Source organism: Condylostylus longicornis, unplaced genomic scaffold, assembly GCF_029603195.1.
Source record: "Condylostylus longicornis isolate FDR11 unplaced genomic scaffold, ASM2960319v2 ptg000009l, whole genome shotgun sequence".
Lineage (NCBI taxonomy): Eukaryota > Metazoa > Arthropoda > Insecta > Diptera > Dolichopodidae > Condylostylus > Condylostylus longicornis.
Genome location: NW_026577978.1, coordinates 160,993 through 181,015, shown reverse-complemented (window position 1 = coordinate 181,015; position 20,023 = coordinate 160,993).

Below are 20,023 nucleotides of genomic sequence, written 5' to 3'. Positions count from 1 at the left end.
CCGAATTGTAATAATTTTATTTGCTTAGCCAAATTACGTGATTTTTTTCAAAATTAATATAAATTTTAATTTTTTAATGATTTCACCAATACGAGTATTCTGTCGAAATTTGGTCAATGTACCTTATACTTGAGTTTGAAGCTATGGATAATTGAAAAACTACAATTTCTTTTAGAAATTAAACTTGAACTCAATTTTCTCAAAAACAATTTTTGCGATTTAGCAGGTTTTTCCTTAAAACCATTTTAAATACGCGTTATTAATAAGGAATATGTGATTCAAATATAAAAAGGAAAATTAAAGTTATAAAGTTAAAATTATAGCTACATACATACATATGTATGTATGTACGTATATCTTAGGATTTAAAATCAACTTTGCTAAAGTTTTCTTAAATGCGCAGCAAATTAAGAAGCAAATAGAGGAGGAAGAGTAGAGCAAATTTAATTTCAAGAGGGTTTAAATTTTTTTTTTGTTTTTGCGTTTTTGAACAAAAGTGTACGTTTCACATTAAGAACTAAAAAAAAACTTTTATATTTTATATAGCAAGTTTTTTTTATAAAATACGATTAAAATGTTTTTCTAAATTCTTCAACTCTGTTAGGGTTTTGTTTTTTACGTTATTAGCATGCTGCTGGTATCAATCAAATTGAAATATAAAAATATATATTTGTTATTTTGGTATTGTCACAATGTTGAAGAAATACATAAATTTTTTTTGTGCCTTAATTTGCTTTTCAATTAAAGTGCAAACTAAGAGTTTTAATGATTCGTGAATTAATTTGCATACATATGAAATATACAAAAATTAAAAAAAAAATTAGAAAACAAATTAAAAGTCACGTATTAAAGGTGCTTTAATTTTTTAGCATGCAAAATAATCATTTAGAAAATTTCAATTATTACGTTTCTTTTATAAATTAAAATGATAAAATAAATGTTATAATTCAGTAAGAATTACTCTAGTTTTTTTAAATATTAAGTATATTAAAATGTGAGGCGTATACAATGAGTGTAGAGACGTATGTACATATGGTAGTGAATCGCGAAAATTTGAGATTCTAAAAGATAATTTAACTATTGAAATCGTGTCCATACTTAATCAGATGATCAGGATTCTCACTAGGTGCCTGATTTCCGTATTGTAACCTCCTTAAATCTGAATCCATTATACACAATTTGGAAATCTTATCCTTTTAATTATATTTTTCGAAAAATTTTTATCCAGGTACAGATTGCTTCTGTATATTTCAATTAAAATTTGAAAATATTGATCAAAATTACGTCATTTTACATGTAATGCAAGTAACCATGCAATATTGAATTTACAATAAGCAAAAATTTCACCTCAAACACAGATAAAATTTTACATACGAGTTTTGTTTAAATAAAATTAAAAATATAAGTATCAGAAAGTAATAACAAGATATTTTAAACCGTTTAATGATTTTATGGGGGTATTTTGTAATCTACGTAAGTATGTATTATAAGTTTTATCGAATATTAGGATGGCACATGTTAAATTACATTAATAATATGATTAAATTTCTTTTTAAACATGCTACATACATATTTTACATACTTACTTTTAAAAAAGAATAAAATAAAGTTCAATATCATAAAATTGGTTGTAAAAATTTAAAAGGTCAACCACTGTTTGTTACTTCTGTTCATTTTGTATATTAATTGTAACTTTATACTATAAATACTAAGCTTGTGTTACAATGAATGTTCGTATAGGCTAATAAAAAATGTGAAATTCAAAACACAAATGTATTAATTTTTTATTATGTAAATTAAATACTGTAGAAAAAATTTGAATTAATTAAAATTTTTTGTATTGAATAAAGTTTCTTTACACACAATAATAATTACAAAATTTAAGACAATAATTTATTAACAAATTTGCCTCATTTTGGAGAAAAAATTTAAAAATAAATGACATAGTAATTTCAATTCCTTAAATTTCCATTAATAAAATATTTCAATTTAAAATCAAAAATTCAATTTTTCACTAAATATAAAAAAAATCTATGATATGATAAATATGATGCAAATTTTTTTTTGATTCCTACATTGCAAATTATCTAAAATACATTTGTAAAAGTCATATAAGTATTTTGGAATATCTATAATAAAATATTGAATTTAAAATAAAGAACTAAGAGGATTTCAATTTCGAAATTTAATTGTAACTAATTCATATATAAGTACTCTCTACTATATATGAATTCTATACTTGTGAAAATATTTCATCAGCAAATATACACAAATACACATATATAATATGTAAGTAAACATAAAAATAAAAAAATAAATATTTGTTTTTATAAGTATAAAAAGTAATTTTTTCAAATAGTTTAAGTACATTTTCATTTCAAATTCAATTTCCAATATTTTCTAATAGAATATTTTAATAGCATTTTTGGTTTTCAAATCATATCAAAAAATATGATACAAACATATTACACACATAATCAGGTCCGGATCTGATTTATTCGGCGCGCTTCCGAGACGGGGGTTTCAATAATGCTTTTCGGCTTTTAAAGCAGCCAATATTGAGGTCAAATTTATTATTGTGTTATTTATTTATTTAATCAATTTCTTGTAACCTTATCATTCTGAATACAAAATTAGTCATAGTATTTAAAACGTTGAATTAAACTTTCATCTTTTTGTTTTGCTATATTTGTATACATGTACATGTTGTATGTATATGGAAAGTACGTCGGTAATTGAAAAAATTGGAAAAGAAAAAATTTTTATATTATAAAATCTAGTTTTTTTTTTAAGTTTTCAATGGAGTCCCTGTTGTCCGGGCGCTTATTGTAAATGCTAACTTTGTATATATGGTATAGATCCGGTAATGCATATATAATATCGATTTATTTATATTAATGTACTTACATATTTATATTTTATCATAAAAATCGTAAATAAATGTATTATATAATATGCATAGTGTTGATATATACTTAATGCACGATATATGACTACGTATGAGTATGCCTTCTTAAAAAAACAGCTTTTTTAAATCAATTTTTATATATGTACACCATTTTAAAATTTACGTTTTAAAATTGCTTTTAAGTAAAATATTAAAATTATTCCATTAAATTTTATAATAAATATTTTACTTTTTGATTTCCTTGAATAAATTTAATATTATTATTGATTGCAATCGTATTTAAAATCTTTTATATTTTAATTGATTTTCTTAACTATACTAAAGTAAAATTATATAAAGTAAAATTTTCAAAGGAAAATATATATACAATTTTAGAAATCCTTCATTTGTATTACAGTTTTTCATTTAATCTTTTATTTTTCAAATCTATAAATTTATTATCTTACTTGTTTTTCGAAATTAAATTCATATTTTATAAATGGATATAAGAGAAGAGATAGATGAAAAGATGAAATTTAAGCTTTACAATGATTCATGCTAACATAAATTTCGACACAATGATTTCTTAACATTAAAATCTGTAATTTAATCTCATTAAATTCGAAGAAACTTAAGAGATTTTATTAGTATTGTAATTTGAGTATAATTTTTGATTTTAATCGTTATATACTCAGTAAACAATACGGTTTTTCCAATATTTGTCATTTATAAAAATACATTTTTAGAGAAAGACTCTCTTAAACTCAAAACTATTAAATAAAAACGTAATATAAAAAATAAATTAAAGCTACATTATTAAGTTGAATTTGGTTTTCATTTCAATGTCATTTGAACTCATCTTTGATTTTATTCACTTATAATTAATTGAGTTTTCATGTTTGGATTAAATTTCAAAAAGAAAATTTACACAATATAATAAAACAATCTTTAAAAAAGAAAAAATATTTATTTATTTTTCTCTGTTAATTTCAACTTTCTTTTTAATACCTTTTTGCCCAAAAGTTTTAAATGTATAAGGTACGTTTTCTTAAAGTTGAACTTTTCTTTAATAAAAAAAAATTTAATTTTTACAACTTTTAATTAGGGATGTAACGTACACATTTATTAGGAGAGCATTGTGTAACAAAGCACTATAATTGGCAATTTAAATTAGTTATTAATTATAGTCTTTACTATATGGTTTCATGCATTTTAGTTAATCTTATTTCTCAAACTATTTTGAAAGACTCAATAATTTCAAATTTCATACGTACTTATGGTACATAATTTTTTCCGAATTTATAAATGAAAATGAATATTGTATTTTATTATATTTAATAACATTGTTGTGGAATAGGTCGTGTTCCACTTAGAAATTTTTTTTTCGAATTTATGCAAGAGTAATTAAATGAGAATTTCATTACCAGTGGCGAATGACATGCCCTGTTAGGTCGTATCATCATCATTCATTATGAAGTTTTTATAACAACATTTTATACAATTTCGGCATTAATTTTGTTCTTATTATTTTTAATTTTGTATAACATTATGTTATTTTAACAGGTTATCAATTTTGTTCGAATTGGTCATAAATATTTTTAAATTTAAATTATAATTTTTTACTACATTGATTATTGAAATTTTTTATTTTTGTTATTTTACATCTCTGATCTTTGACTCCTCGCCCTCAAAATTTTCTTCTTTTTCAGAATTTCTTTATACCATATGGTAGGGTTTATTGAAAATTTCCCTTTTCTTACCGTACTGTTATAAAGTACGGTTACTTTTATAAACATAAAATAATATCAGTGACATTATAATCGCCTACTTAAATTTTTTTGTTTTTCTTTTTTTATTGTCTACACCGTTTTCTTTTTCTCTTTCTTTTTTGGGGACAAAAAGAAATTTAATTTTAAAATCGAGACATGAATATTGATGATTTTTTTAAACACAGTAAAATTGTAGAACAGAAGCAACTGCAACTGAATTTAATTTTGAAATTGGTTTTTTTTATAAGCTTTTATTTACAATGTTTTATCGTCATTTTTTCCTTTTTTGCTTTTTCTTTGTATAAGAATTTAACGTTTTGTGTTATAACTTTTATTGCAAGAAAACAAAATGTTGTAAATGGTATAAAAGTGAGGGTAAACAATTTTCAGATCGTAAAAAAAAATAGAAAATTTTTGTTTAATTTTATATTTTTTTTTATATTTAAGAAATTCTTAAAGAAAAAAATAAAAAACAAAAATTAATTCTTTTTTTCGCCTTTATTCTTTTAAATTAAAAATTAAAATATTGAGTAGCTGTCAATGTCAATAAATTATTATAATAAAATAAATATTTATTATCTTAAATTTTAAATACTAAAAACAAAATATTAAAATCAAATAAAAATTCAATATCAAATTATAAGTATACATGAAACGTAGTTAATAAATCTACCAAACAACCCACATTCAATTGTTATACTTTTCAATATAATCGAACAACTTGTAAACGAGTGGTATTTACAATGTAATATGAATTAATTTTTATTGTTCATTCTTGCTTTTTTTATTCTTGTAGTACACGTGTACAAAATTAAAAATATATTTTTAAAAAATTGACATTTGATTTATGATACGAGTAGTTAGATAAAAAAAAATCTTAATAATCAAATTAATTTTTAAGAAAACTGATCGATATTAATAAATAAGCATATAAAGTCTACATTTACAATGATTTTTAATTGTACCAAAATAATGATGAGTCTTATATAATTTTTCAATAAATAATATAATTATTACTGAAAAGAATAAATAATTTTCCATAATATTAAATAATATATTTGTGATCCTAGTACAAAATCTATTCAACTATTTTAGAATCAATAAAGTTATTACCGCCGCCATTTTATACAATAATTTTTGTATAATGTCAAAGTACTTAATACTAAATTAAAATTAATATAAATTTCGCGATATCGCGATATGATATAAGAAAATTTGGAAATCGATATTTTCATATTTATGTGACATATACATGATCTATATACCCTATATTGTGAAAAATTTTATAGGAGAGAGTGAAAAATTATATAATCTGCAATTTGCAACTACAATAATCGACTCTGATATAGTTGACGCGTGCTATAAAAATATTTGATTATACTGCACTCAATATATTAAACATAATTATGAAATAATGCCTAATAAAGTAAGTTGCAGAGAATGCAGCAATGTTGCATTGCTTGTATAAATTAAAATTCTAAAAATATATCCATAGGTAAGTAAAAATTTTCAAATTATTTAACATAACGTTTATTGTAATAATGCAATCAGTTATAATAATATTATGCACATAAAAAATATTTCACATACCTACTAAAATGTAAAGAGCCCTAATAAAATGTTATGTTAAAGGAATAATCCTATATTTATATTACATACACGTGGACAAAAAATTTGGAGATTGTGTATTCAATAACGATTTTTTAATTTTTGTTATTCAAATATAACTTATTTTTTTATTAAATATATACATATAACCCCAAATATGTAGTCACGTTGTAAAAATAGCAAATTAGCATATACAATTTTGTATAAATTTTCATTTCAAAAAAATCCCACGCATTATGTTCATATAAAGAATTTAATTTCCCTTTCATATAAAATAATAATATTTAAATCATTTTTGCTTTATGAAAATCAAAAATCGCAACATAAACTATTAACTATATTAATATACATATGTAAAACTCAGTTATTTAAAGGCGTTTTAAAGCTCTCCCAAAGTCACCAAAAATTGAAAATGATATTATTTTCTTTAAAAGTTACTAAAAACAAAAATATTATATAAATAGTTGATTTACTTTATTAATTATAGTAATAGTTAAATAATTGTACTATAGCCTGATGAATTGAGCTAAGTGTCTACAGACAATGAAATGATAAAAATATAGCACGACAGAACTAAATTATCACAACAAAAGGAGGGAAGTAATCATTCATATTTTAAAAATATATTTTTGATTTGTGAAATTTTAAATTAATTAGAGAACCTCTTTAGTCATCTAACACAAAGAATACATGTACAATTTTCTATATTTTGACATAATATGAATTCATATATCATATTTTTATTATTTTATTACCAAACTACATAAAAATATATAAATAAAATATAAGCGTGTATACTTATTTTTAGTATATTTTTAATTCCGAATAACAGCACCAATTTCTTTATTATAAATAATAAAATTAAAGAAAAGAAAATATGTCTTTTCATATTTTATTATAGCAACAGAGTAAATATTGTGTAGGCGTAAATTTGCTTAAGGTTATACATATGTATATTCCCTCAATTTATTTTTATTTAACATTTTAAGGAACTGTGCGCTTTTCTTTTTTATAACAATAAACTTTGTTACTCGCATTGTAAAAATCTTAATATTTTAATATTATATTTATGTACAAATACTATTTTTATTATTATTATTATTATATTTTTTGTTAATATTAAGAATATAAAAAAATTTATATACATATGTATATACAATTATCTGGAGTTTATTGGTCAATATGCTCAGTTTATTATAGACTTTTATAAATAGAATTAAAAATCTTTTGAAATAAACCACAAATATATATACTGTTTTTTATTAAAGTAAGTATATTTACACAATGACAATAAAATATTAGTTTTTTTTAATAAAAAAGAATAAGCTAACAAAATACAGTATAAGCATTAATCAAAATCTATTATTATAATATTGTTATACTAAATTTTTAATATAAATATTTTCATGATTTTGGAGTACAAAATTCATTACACCTACACAAATTATGCGCGAAGCGAACGTTGTATGAATTAAAATATGAAAATTTCATAAATGCTTTTTAAAGATTTCTTACTTTTTAACTTATAAAAGAAAATTTATTGGAAATTACGTAATATGGTTATAAAATTTATTTCCGCAAAATAAATAATTTGAAGAGATCAAGTATATTTTTTTCAAAAATGGTAAAAACGTGCAATACGATTTTATAATTTTCAAAAAAAAATCACAATTCTAATAAAATTTTGTTTTACGTTAAGGCCGAAATCTCTATAATAAAATAAATATTTATTAAACATTCAAATTAAATTGTATTCTCCCAATTTAGGAGTTCCTTTATCAATTATAAATTAAAATATTAATTTAATTGTTGTAATAAATATTTTTGTTTGTGTGTTTTTAAGGCGAAATCGAGAGAAAAAACATAAAGTAATTAAGACTATGAAGTACGAACTTGATTTTTTTTCGGGAAATTTTATTTTTGTACTTTTGTTATTAAATAATTTTTATATATGGAATATACATGACTAGTTATACTTTATACTTAGGAAATTAAATTTTTTTCCTCAAAATTAACTTATTTTCATAATGACACTTTAATACTACGCCCATTAAATTACCCTCTATTATTATTTGTTGCACTCACATCCTTTATTATGTATAAGGTAAAATAGATAGGTGTAAATCATTCAAATTCTTAGCTAAATAATAAATTCTTCATTTATAAACATTTTTCCAACCCCAAAGGTATAATGAGACAAAAGTTAAGAACTAAACAAAATAAACGTATATGTACAAGCGCATACATTACATACTTATATACATTGTAAACAATTTGATATATGACAAATATTATGGTAAAAATAATCAATATGATATAAACGTGGATAAACATCAGGGAATATAACTCCCCCGTAATTCATATACACTCATTCTTTGCCTTTTAAAAATAAAACCAACATATATATAATTTTGGTATACGTAATATATAAATAAATAAAATATTTAATCTTTAATCTCTTTAGAATTAATGATGTTGAATTCTTCTACACTCCCAATAAAATTTTCTATTACCTTCTTTTACACATTTATCTACTCTGCAACAATATATATACGAAACTTGCACGTCGTAATAATTTGATGGTATGTGAAATAGTGTTAGTTTTAATGTTAAGGAATTTTAAGTTGAAAATAAATATATATGTGTATTTATATGTATATAAAAACCCATGTGGATATATTATATTGCATAATAATATATTACATACATATACATATTTAACACTCCAAAAAAACAATCTTATAAATATTAAAAATTAAATAAACTATCAAAAAAAAAAAAAGTGAACTTCTGTTTAAGGATAACAAAGTTTGAATACTGATTTTTCTCTAATATCAAAGTTTGCTATAACATATACATAGTTAAATAAAGAAAGCCAGGGGTCTGAAAATATATATTTTTTTATAAGGGTTATTAATAACACCATATTCATATAACTAATACATATAAGTATAACATGGTGGTTAGTCATACATTCAATTATTTATTTATTTGTAGATTATTTTTTTGGGCTACTATATGCATTGTTAATTCATATTATGTATATGTATATATGGTCTCCCTTTTAGAATTAAATTCTATTTCCATATATATACATATTTTATTTATCGTATACACGTTTATAAAATAATTTATTACTGAATACTCCTTTTTTTAGATATGGGAAAAGTGAATGTGGCACTATTAATATTAATAAACCTATACATGCATGTTTATTCTAATATAATTATTACTCTACTCTATTTAATAAAAATCTCTATTTAGCATCAAGTTTTAACAGCACAGGTAACATTCTTTTTTTATTTTGTTTCCAAATTTCAAAATGTCTGCATTTCAAGCAAAACTTACATATAAAAACTATTATATAATGCTTAGAGCTTCATTATATAGAAACTTCAACGTCATACAATACATAACATAAGAGTAACATAAGCTACAATACTTAAAAATATTACTGATAGAATACCTTACAGTGCGAATTTGAATACGTACATTTTTCTTTTACCATTACCATGCCCGTAATATTGGGCACAATTTTCTTCAAATAGGTCTTAGCTCAAATTTTAATACGTATACATGATTCGCAAAATACAAATTTCTTACGTAAATTCAATTGAGATTATAATTACAATTGGGTTTTTTCCGAAATTTTTCAAAACTATATAGAAAGGAACATTTTCATCTGAATTTAGACCAAAAATCAAAATAATTTAAAAAGGCCAAAATTCTGTTATATATTCCGCAATATAATCTAGACTGCCTATTTAGTTATAATAAAATCAAACATGTCATACAATCATACAATCAAACATGTTTGAGAAATTCTTAAATACTCTTGAAATTCCGAATAAAATTCCTATAACATTTTATATTACAATGGTCCTATAATATTTATGCAATAATCATATTCATATGCATATTTTGTATATCACTTTTACTGCACATCAAAATCTACATAATATGTGTATACTATATTCAAATATGTATGTATATGTATTTTTACGAGTCCTTTTTCTAAAAAATATTTTAATACTCGTAATCATAAGAAAATTTTATTGCATACTCTTGTATACAAATTGCATACTCATATTATATATTGTATAATTTGATTATCAGTTTCCTGTCTGTAAATAAGATTAAAAAAACCAAAATACATAAATTCTCTTTTAAATTACAATATTATTTTAAATAATAAAATTAGTCATTCTCAGGAAAACAACAACTAAGTAGTTGATAGTAAGGGGTAGTTGTGTATAGTAAAAAAAAAACCCACAAAAATTAAATAAAATAAAATATCTAAGTATATGAATATGTAATTGTAATTTTTAAACATGAATTTGTATATTTTACACATTATTAAGCATAAAAGAAAATATGAGGGGAAAAGACGAGAGAATAAGAGTTTAAGAGCAGCATATAATATATTCCTGTAATAATAATAAAAATGAATAAAATTTATTTTTTTAAATAAAATTGAGAGGAAGTTACGTATTATGAGTATGTATTATATGACTATGGAATTGGTATGTACGAGTGTATGCAATATGTATTCAACATACAACTCTTAACTAAAATATTGTATACAAATTTTATGACAAACGTATTATCTATGTTTATAAAATTTATTTTATTCTTAAAAATGCAAGTTTCCCCCAAGATAAACAGCAAAGCAATTTTTATATATATGCATGTACATGTGTACAAAAAATTTATTCATAAATTAGTTTTGAAATTTGGGGATGAAATTTTGATAATTCAATGTTTTGGTTTTATTTTTGGGGAGAAATTATTCATACATTTTTAAAAACAAACTTTCAAAATTTCAAATACCTATGTATGTATATAACTTTTCTATATCATGCATAATATAATTTAGAATGTATAGTATGCGATGACTCACAAGCATCTATGTAATTACATTAAAATAAAAGTTAAATTTTTTTCCTTCTTTTGTTATTAAAGTATCTATAAGGGATAACAGGACTAGAAAACGTGAACGAAAAGTTATATAATATATCTATAATAATATATGTACTTCAACATATGTATATAAAAAATATATATGTATATGGAAAATTCGTAAACGCATACTCTTTTTCTGGTCTATTGGACTTTGTGTTCGATGAAGATAATTTTTTCTTTTGTTACTAAAAAAAATAAACAACAATATTTGTCAATCTATATTCATACACTTTAATTTATCATCATCATATCTATATACATACTCGTATATTCATATGTAGTATGAAAAGAGAAAAAAATTTATAGTCTGTAAAATTTTATAAGTGCAAAATTTTCGTGATGAATTATTTTTTTCTATTTACTCTGATAAAAGGGGAGAACCCCAAAACTAATAATAATATAATTTTTTTTAACCCAAAAATAATATAATTTTCTTTTTCATATAAGAAAAAAAATTTATTAAATAAGGTTACCAAATCTAAAATTTTTGCAATGAAAATTAACTAACACATAAACTTTAGAATATAAACGTCAATTCCAGATCAGCTTCGGTTGGTATTAAATATCGAGATAAGTTAATTATTGATAAAATTTGGAAAATAGAAGCAGTATATTAAGTTATAAAATTATACGAATTTGTCTTCAAAAATAATTCAGTGACTTTGATTAAATTAAGCTCAAATTTTATATGTAATCTCTCATATTTTGAAAAATGTCAAAATAAGTTAGAATACATAAATTAAATTTTGATAATAAAAATATGAGATTTGCAAAAACGATGTCACTAGGTCTTAAACACAAATTAAGACAAATGTGATATAAGAAATTAACATTTTTTCCCCAATGTCGAAAGAAATATTATTATTTGTTATCCATTGTCTTATGTTTTTCAATTTCTATCTATACAAATAATTTTGAAAATCTGGCAACTTTTCATATTGAATAGACAAAAATCCAGAAATTACGGAATATTGTTAGCTTTAGTTTATTTTTCTCTTTGATTTATAATCTATAAAAAAATTTATATCACAATATAATAATATAAATTTAGTTTTTCTTCATCATGAATTCATATTGAATATATAAAACAGCTAATAAAAGTAAATTACAAGTGATTCATTCAAGGAAACCATTAATTTTTTATTTTGTTTTTTTTTTTTTTTATCATCATTCATACAATAAACTAAATTCATGTTTATTATGAAAATTTCCTACTCAATATATTTTTTGAAAGCTTATAAATAATGCACTTTATTCGAAAGTAAATCGTAATACATGAAAGAGAATTTGATTTGTATATATTACCATCTATGTGTATGTATGTATGTATGTAATTCAAATGGGTATATATATGATTTTAATTAAAGATAAATTAATGGTATATAAAATCTAAATCCTTAAAGTTAATTAAGATATATTTTTGTATTTTGCTTCTTTGTTTTTTAATAAAAATCGGATGAATCAGCAAAAAGCGTGTATATTAAAATATTTCTATATTGTGTTTGTTTGAATATAGGTGAGTAAACGTGTGTATGTAACGTAAATATATATGTAACGTATATATATTAAATATAACATTCGGGAATTAAGTTACGGAAACTATAAAACAAAACTTACATAATATGTTTTGATATACATATATACTAAAGATATTTTATTTAATAAAGCACTTATGGACAATGTATACACTTGCATATTACGTTATATAAATTTTCTAATAAGTAATATAAGATTTTAAAGCTTGAATTTTAAATTGTATTACGAACTTTGATTCTGTGAAAATTTTACCAAAACCCGATTGTAGTTCCAAAATTATGATTTTCATTATAGTTATTGTAATTCGGAAATTTTCAAATAGAGTTATGAATATTATTATGACTTTAATTGTACTTATTTTAATTTGAAAAAAAGTTTGTAAGTCAACCATATAAAATTTTAATTAAATAGGGAGATTTAATATTTCACCTCTATAAAAATTGGCTAAAAATTGGATTATAAGGTTTGGTAGAATTTTAAATTTTAAAACATGTAATTGTATACTATTTTTAATAAAGCAAAACCTCAATTAAATGTACTTATTTAAATGATTATACATATAAACAATAAGAATATTTGTACCTTAATTCAATATATTGAATGTAAGTATAACAAAATTAAAAATTTAATTTTGAAAGTTTATACGAACTAATTATTGAATATCAGTATTAATATAAATTTTAAAATGAAATTGAAAATTTTAATTTCTATTTTATGCAAGTATATGTATAGTTCAATTAAAAATAATTAAATTATTTTATTTATTTGAAATTTTAAAATACTATGTAAATATCATTATTATTCTATAATAGCCATTACATTTTTTACTTAAATATATTCGCAAATTTTCCTATTTAATTTCCAATTTTATATTACAAAAATTTTCAATTTTTTTTTTTCATTTTCAATTAACAAAACAATTTGCAACATTTTGAAAATATTCTTAGTTATTCCAATATTATTTTCAATTTTGTTTCTATAATTGTTGTATAAGCAAATAAATAAATTGTTGATTTAAAATGAAAAATTTTCAACTTGAAAAAGGAAACAGAATAAAATAATAACAAATTTTTAAATTGAAATTTTAAAATTTTGAAAAAAGGAGTATACATATATCATAAATATATAATATATACACATATCCATAATGCATGGTAAAATAATAATTAGCTATTTAATGATAATAATTGTTATTACATATAATGAATAAATTCAATATTCAAATAAAATTCAATTAAATTATGTTAAATAGCTATATTATATTCAATTATAAATAAATTAAAATAGTTTTTGTGCAATTGAAAAATTTCATTATTTTTTAATATAAACGAAATATGAAAATTGACTTACATATAACAGCAAAAATGGAATTTTTCTAATTTAACAATAGAATAGAAATATATTATAATGTAATAAATCGCTCACCTGTAATGAAATTAAAAAAAAATAATAAAATTAAATGAGATTCTAAAATATATAAAAAAATTTTTTTGTTAAACAAATTCTGATTGTAATTATGTAATTATTATGATAAAAAAAATTAATTTTATTATTTTTCTAATTTTCATTATAATTAAGTACTTAGTTGCATTTTAATTAAATTTTAGAATTTTGTGAACTAATTAAAATAAATGTGTTAAAAATTGTAAAAGTATAAAATTGATATAAAAATTATTTGTTCACATCGCACATTATGGGAAAAATAACGACACAACCCAACAATATAAATTCGACTTCTAGAATTTAAAGTATTTATAGCCGAGCAAATTTGTACCTCTGCATTTTGACTTATGTCATTGTCCTCGCCACTGGCCTGTATATATAAATTAACTATTATATTGTAAATAAACTTCTATACTAGTACAATAATTGTACTGTTTAATATTTTCTTAACTAAAATTATAACATCACATAGCACTCAGTTAATTATCCAAGTTAAATTTAACAATAATCTAACAAAAATTAAATAATCAATAATCTAACAAAAATTTAACAAAATAAATTGATTAAAATGCGAATAAATTAACGCTCAAAAAATTTTAACCCTGTATGTATATAAATAATCAAATAATTAAAATATTCTAAAAGAAATTTTGGAAAAATTAAATAAATACTACAAATATATTAAATATTCCAAAAATATTTATTTAGAAAAATTATAAAAAAACTAATTTATTATAGCATCTTGAATTCTCTTTGAAATAAAGAAAAAACGGCTGTACAAATAAAATTCAATAATATTTAAAAAATATTTTAAAAATAACCAAACAGTTTGCTCATTCATCTATAACGTAAATAAGAAACCACTTTTTAAAATTAAAATATTAAAAAATATATTCAATTATTTTAAATGTTTTTTTTAAATAAATTAAGCATGTTTTTTTAAAAAATACAATTGAAAAACTCAAAATGATTTTCATTTCTGGTCAATGATCATTAAAATTTCTATTCTACTTATAATATTTATGTACTGTAATTTAAAATATAATAGTACATACTTATATATAAAATTTCATACTTATGTATGAAATTTTGAAATTGAAATTCAAATTGTTGCATAAAAATTTTTTTTTTCTATACATTCAAATTATACAAAGTGCAATAAACTCAAAATATATATGCATACATATATATATTTTTTTCTCAGTTTTAAACCTTTTTCTTTTCTATTCATCTTTTATATATGCATAATAAAGTATAACAGTTTTTAAGATTAAAAATTTTCAAATATTCACGTATACATTGTGTATACGAATATTATATTATTATTTAACGAAGTTGAAGATTTCTTTTATATTATGTATATATAAGTATTGTATAAATATGAAACGTGTAATGTGTAAATTGTATGTTTATATATAACTGTACATACATTCGCATACTATAATAAATATTCTTTGAAAATAGATAAGAATTTATTCTACAAAAAATAACAATATAGAGTGTTACTGGTTTATCATAAATAAAGTAAAACTACTGCATTTAATAATATTACTAATGCCTAATAACATAAACATTTTTCATGAAGTTTGAAATACATTTATGTTAAAGTAATTGAAGCAAAAATATTTCTGTCAAAACAATTATAATATTATTTTCAAACGAAAACTAAAACAAATAATTTTTTTTATAATCAAAAAATTCCAAAAAATTCTAACCTAATTTTGTGTTCTAACTTAAAATGTAATTTCTTTAAAAAAAAAGTTATTTAATTATTTCGTATATGAGTTGTAAAAGTTCTTATGAGTGATCCTCATGCGTTATTTTAAAAGCCCCAAAAAATGATTTCATTAGCATAAAGTACAGAAATTTTCAATAATGTACACGTTTCTCATCGACTTTAGGAACTTACACTACAAATAATACCCAAAAAAAATTTAATAAACATGCGATTGAAGTAGCAATAAGTACTCGGCCCGACTCTGAAACGAAATTCATTTAATGAATTCTGGACCATTTTTCTCACTACATAGTAAAAAATCTATAACTTTTCAACTCATACATTAGAAATTCAAACTTTCTACTATTCACCATCTTTGATATGTATACATACATATTAATATACATGCGAGGGTATTAATATATATACATATTTTACTATCCTTATATCATTTATTTATTTTAAAAAAAATTTATTGTTAAAAATATTGCAAAAGTATATAGAGAACCAAAACCAATTCAATCCCAGACATCCGTTGTATATTTTGATGGAGCATTATAACTAACATATATTTTACGAATTTATTTATGTGTTTGAATGTATATTTAACCATATAAATGCATAAATTTACCCCAACATTTTATCTATGTATATTCAATATTAAATCTTTTGCGTATATATAAGAATGCACATAAAATATACAATATATATAAGTATATTTTGCTTAACATTCTATTATATATGGAAATAAAAGAATAATAATAATCTTAAAAAACACAAGTACTTTGGTATTTATTTGAAAAGGTTTCCAAATTTAACTGAAAAAAAAAAAAATAAAAAATTTTTTTTTTGTTCCCTCATTCTGTTTTTTGTAAACTTTTTTTTTAAAGGAAAGTCACGTTTCTCAACAACAAAATAGCACCCATTCGAATTCAAATTCGTCTGGTACTTTGTTTTTTTTTTTTTTTATTTGATTTTATTCTTCTTTTTTATTTATTTTTATTTTTTAATATTATGATTTCATTGTGCAATCAACTTTAATTCTTTACGTAGATACCTACGTGTATATACATACATACCCTCTTTATTTTCTTATACAGAATATTCTATGCACATACATAATTGTATATACAGGATGTTAAATTTTTAAGTGCACAATATACATAAGTATATACGATATAAATTTACTCAAGTATAGGGACAAATTCTTCTATTGTTATGGGGCACAATAATTGCAATAAGATTTCATTTAAAATTTTTCATTTCTTAAAGAAAACATGAATAACTTTTAAAGTTTTTTTTTTATTAAATTTCAAAAAAACATTTAAGAACTTTTTAAAAATATTGTCATTAATTTTTAATATTATTATTATATTATATTATAATTTTAAAGTTTTTGCCTTCATTTCTTATATTTTGATTTATGTAAGTATATGGAGTTGAGAGATTTTCCACATTATTTTTAAATTTAACAATATTTATTCTTAATCATTGAATTCATTTTTTAGTGAGATAAAACAAGAAATTATAAAAAAAATTTTTATTCTTGAATAAATAACTTTCTTATTTTAATCCCATAGTTTTTAAAATTTCAAAAGTTTTTTGTTTTAAAGTTGCATTATTTATTTATTTTATTTTGATAGCAATAAACTTTTGTCACAATCTGTACTTTAGAATTTCGATGCTCCATTCATATGTACGTAAAATACTTGTATTTACATAGCTTATAAATGCATAGTTTTACAAATACATAAACTGATTTAATATTCGTTTTCGAAAATAAAAAAAAAAAATTGAATTTATTTGATTTTATAAAAACTGGAACTTCTACATTATTTATTTTTGTGCTGAATAGAAAATTTTATTAAATTTACTTATTGAAAATAGTAAAAAAAATGAGAGAAATTTAGTTGTTTAACAAGCAATATATATAATTTATATATATATATATATATGTATATATAGTGATTTGCATAACTCCATTTTAAGATTATTTGCAAAAAAAAAATTCATACTGTAAATAAGGTTTTGTTTTCTAGAAAAGTTGAATTTAAAAACTGCATTTAAGAATTTTTCAGTATAAATTTTAAACATATAATTTATAGCAAAATAAATTTAATTCTTAAATATAATTAAAAATGAATTAAATATTTAATTTCTTAAAATTTATAATTAAGATTTTTTTTAATTTCAAGTGATTAATATAGAATTAATTAATTAATTTATTAATGAGTAACTGAGACCAACCAATCCTATATCTAATTTTCTTTTCAACTATTCTATACATTATACATAGAATAATTATTATTAAACAATTAGCAATTTTATTTATTCCTAAGATAATTAAAAAACAAACTTTTTTTTTATTTCAATTCTAATTAATTTAAATTTATTTTATTATCTATGCAAATATAATTGATTACATATTATAAAATACCTATATATCAGTTCTGAATATAAAATGCAAATATTACATGCAATTAAATAAAGCTTACATAATCATCACTCGCATATATATTTCTAAATAATTAAATATTTACTTGTTGTGATATTTACAAGTAGATTAACACCCCTTATGTATTTACTTGTTAAAAAAATTGCAGCTATGCACACAAATATATATAAGTACTAATTACATTTTGTTTACAAATCGTGCAATTTACATATATACCATTTTTTTCCAATATTTATTATTTTAAATTAATTATAATAATGTTTATTTTAATGGGTTATTTATCACTAACATGTAATATATATCTAAGTATATATGTAATTGATATTAGAAATTATTTATTGTATTTAAATAATTTCATCATTTTATCACGATTTTGAATTTTAAATATTTAATATAATAATATTTCTTTGTTTAATTAAAATATGCAAATATAAATATATATATATATATATATATATATATGCATTTATGTAAATATATATATATATATGAATATTAACTAATTATACATACATTTCTTATAATATGTATAAACAGAGTTTGTAAATGGTTATTATCATACATGATGTCACACACGTTTTATTAAAAATTGTTATACTGTCAGTAAATGTATACTCTATATGTATGTATAAATGTTTATGTAATTGCTAATAAAATGAATAATTATTTATATCGGATTTTTCCATATATTCCACTTTAAAAATGAATTATTTAATTTTAATATTTTCTCTTATCCCTTTAAGATAAATGTCTTGTGATTTTTTTATCTCTTCCAATAAAGCTACAATTAAATTCTTTTCTCTTCTACGTGTATATACAATGTTACCGTTTTGGGTATAACTGTTTCAACTTAATTTACATTAGTACAATATCAGAGTAACTTATTAATTTACTAATACAATAAAATATTAGAAATAAAAAGCAAAAAAATTTGGAAATATCTTATCACTATATTTATATTTGAATTTATAAATAAGGAAGAAAATATAATAAATGTTTTGACAAAAATTTCATTATCTCAAATCGTTAACATTAAATCAGAGAAAATTTATTAATAATTAATCAGAGAAAATATTAGAAAAAAAACATAGAATAACAAAAATAAAAATTTATATTTTTAATAAAATATTCTCAGTTTTTTTTTTATAATTAAAAAGCAAAATATTAAACACATAATTATTAACAATACTTTAGCATGCTTTCTTTTCATTGAGTATTAAAAATGCATTATAAATCATAACCAAAATTTGTATGAGAGAGAGAGGAAGAGAGAGAGGATTTAAACATAACATATAGTTTACTCACAAAATGTAACTACATAATGATTCATAAATTATTATACGAAAATTATTTAATATAATTTTATTAAAATATAAATTAAGGTATATATTAAACATAAATTAATTAAAATGTGACAAGATATAAAAAAAATAATTTTTAATACCCAAAATTTTCATAAATATTATAGAAAGCACAGAAACTTGTTTTCCATGCAAATATTTTGTGCATTAACACAAACAATTTATAGTAACACCGTAAAAAAAAAACATAATATGTATACAGGATGTTGCACGGATTGAAAAGATTTTAGGGATAAATATTAAAATAATTTTCTTCGAAAATTGCAAGCCTGGGAAGGAAAACCA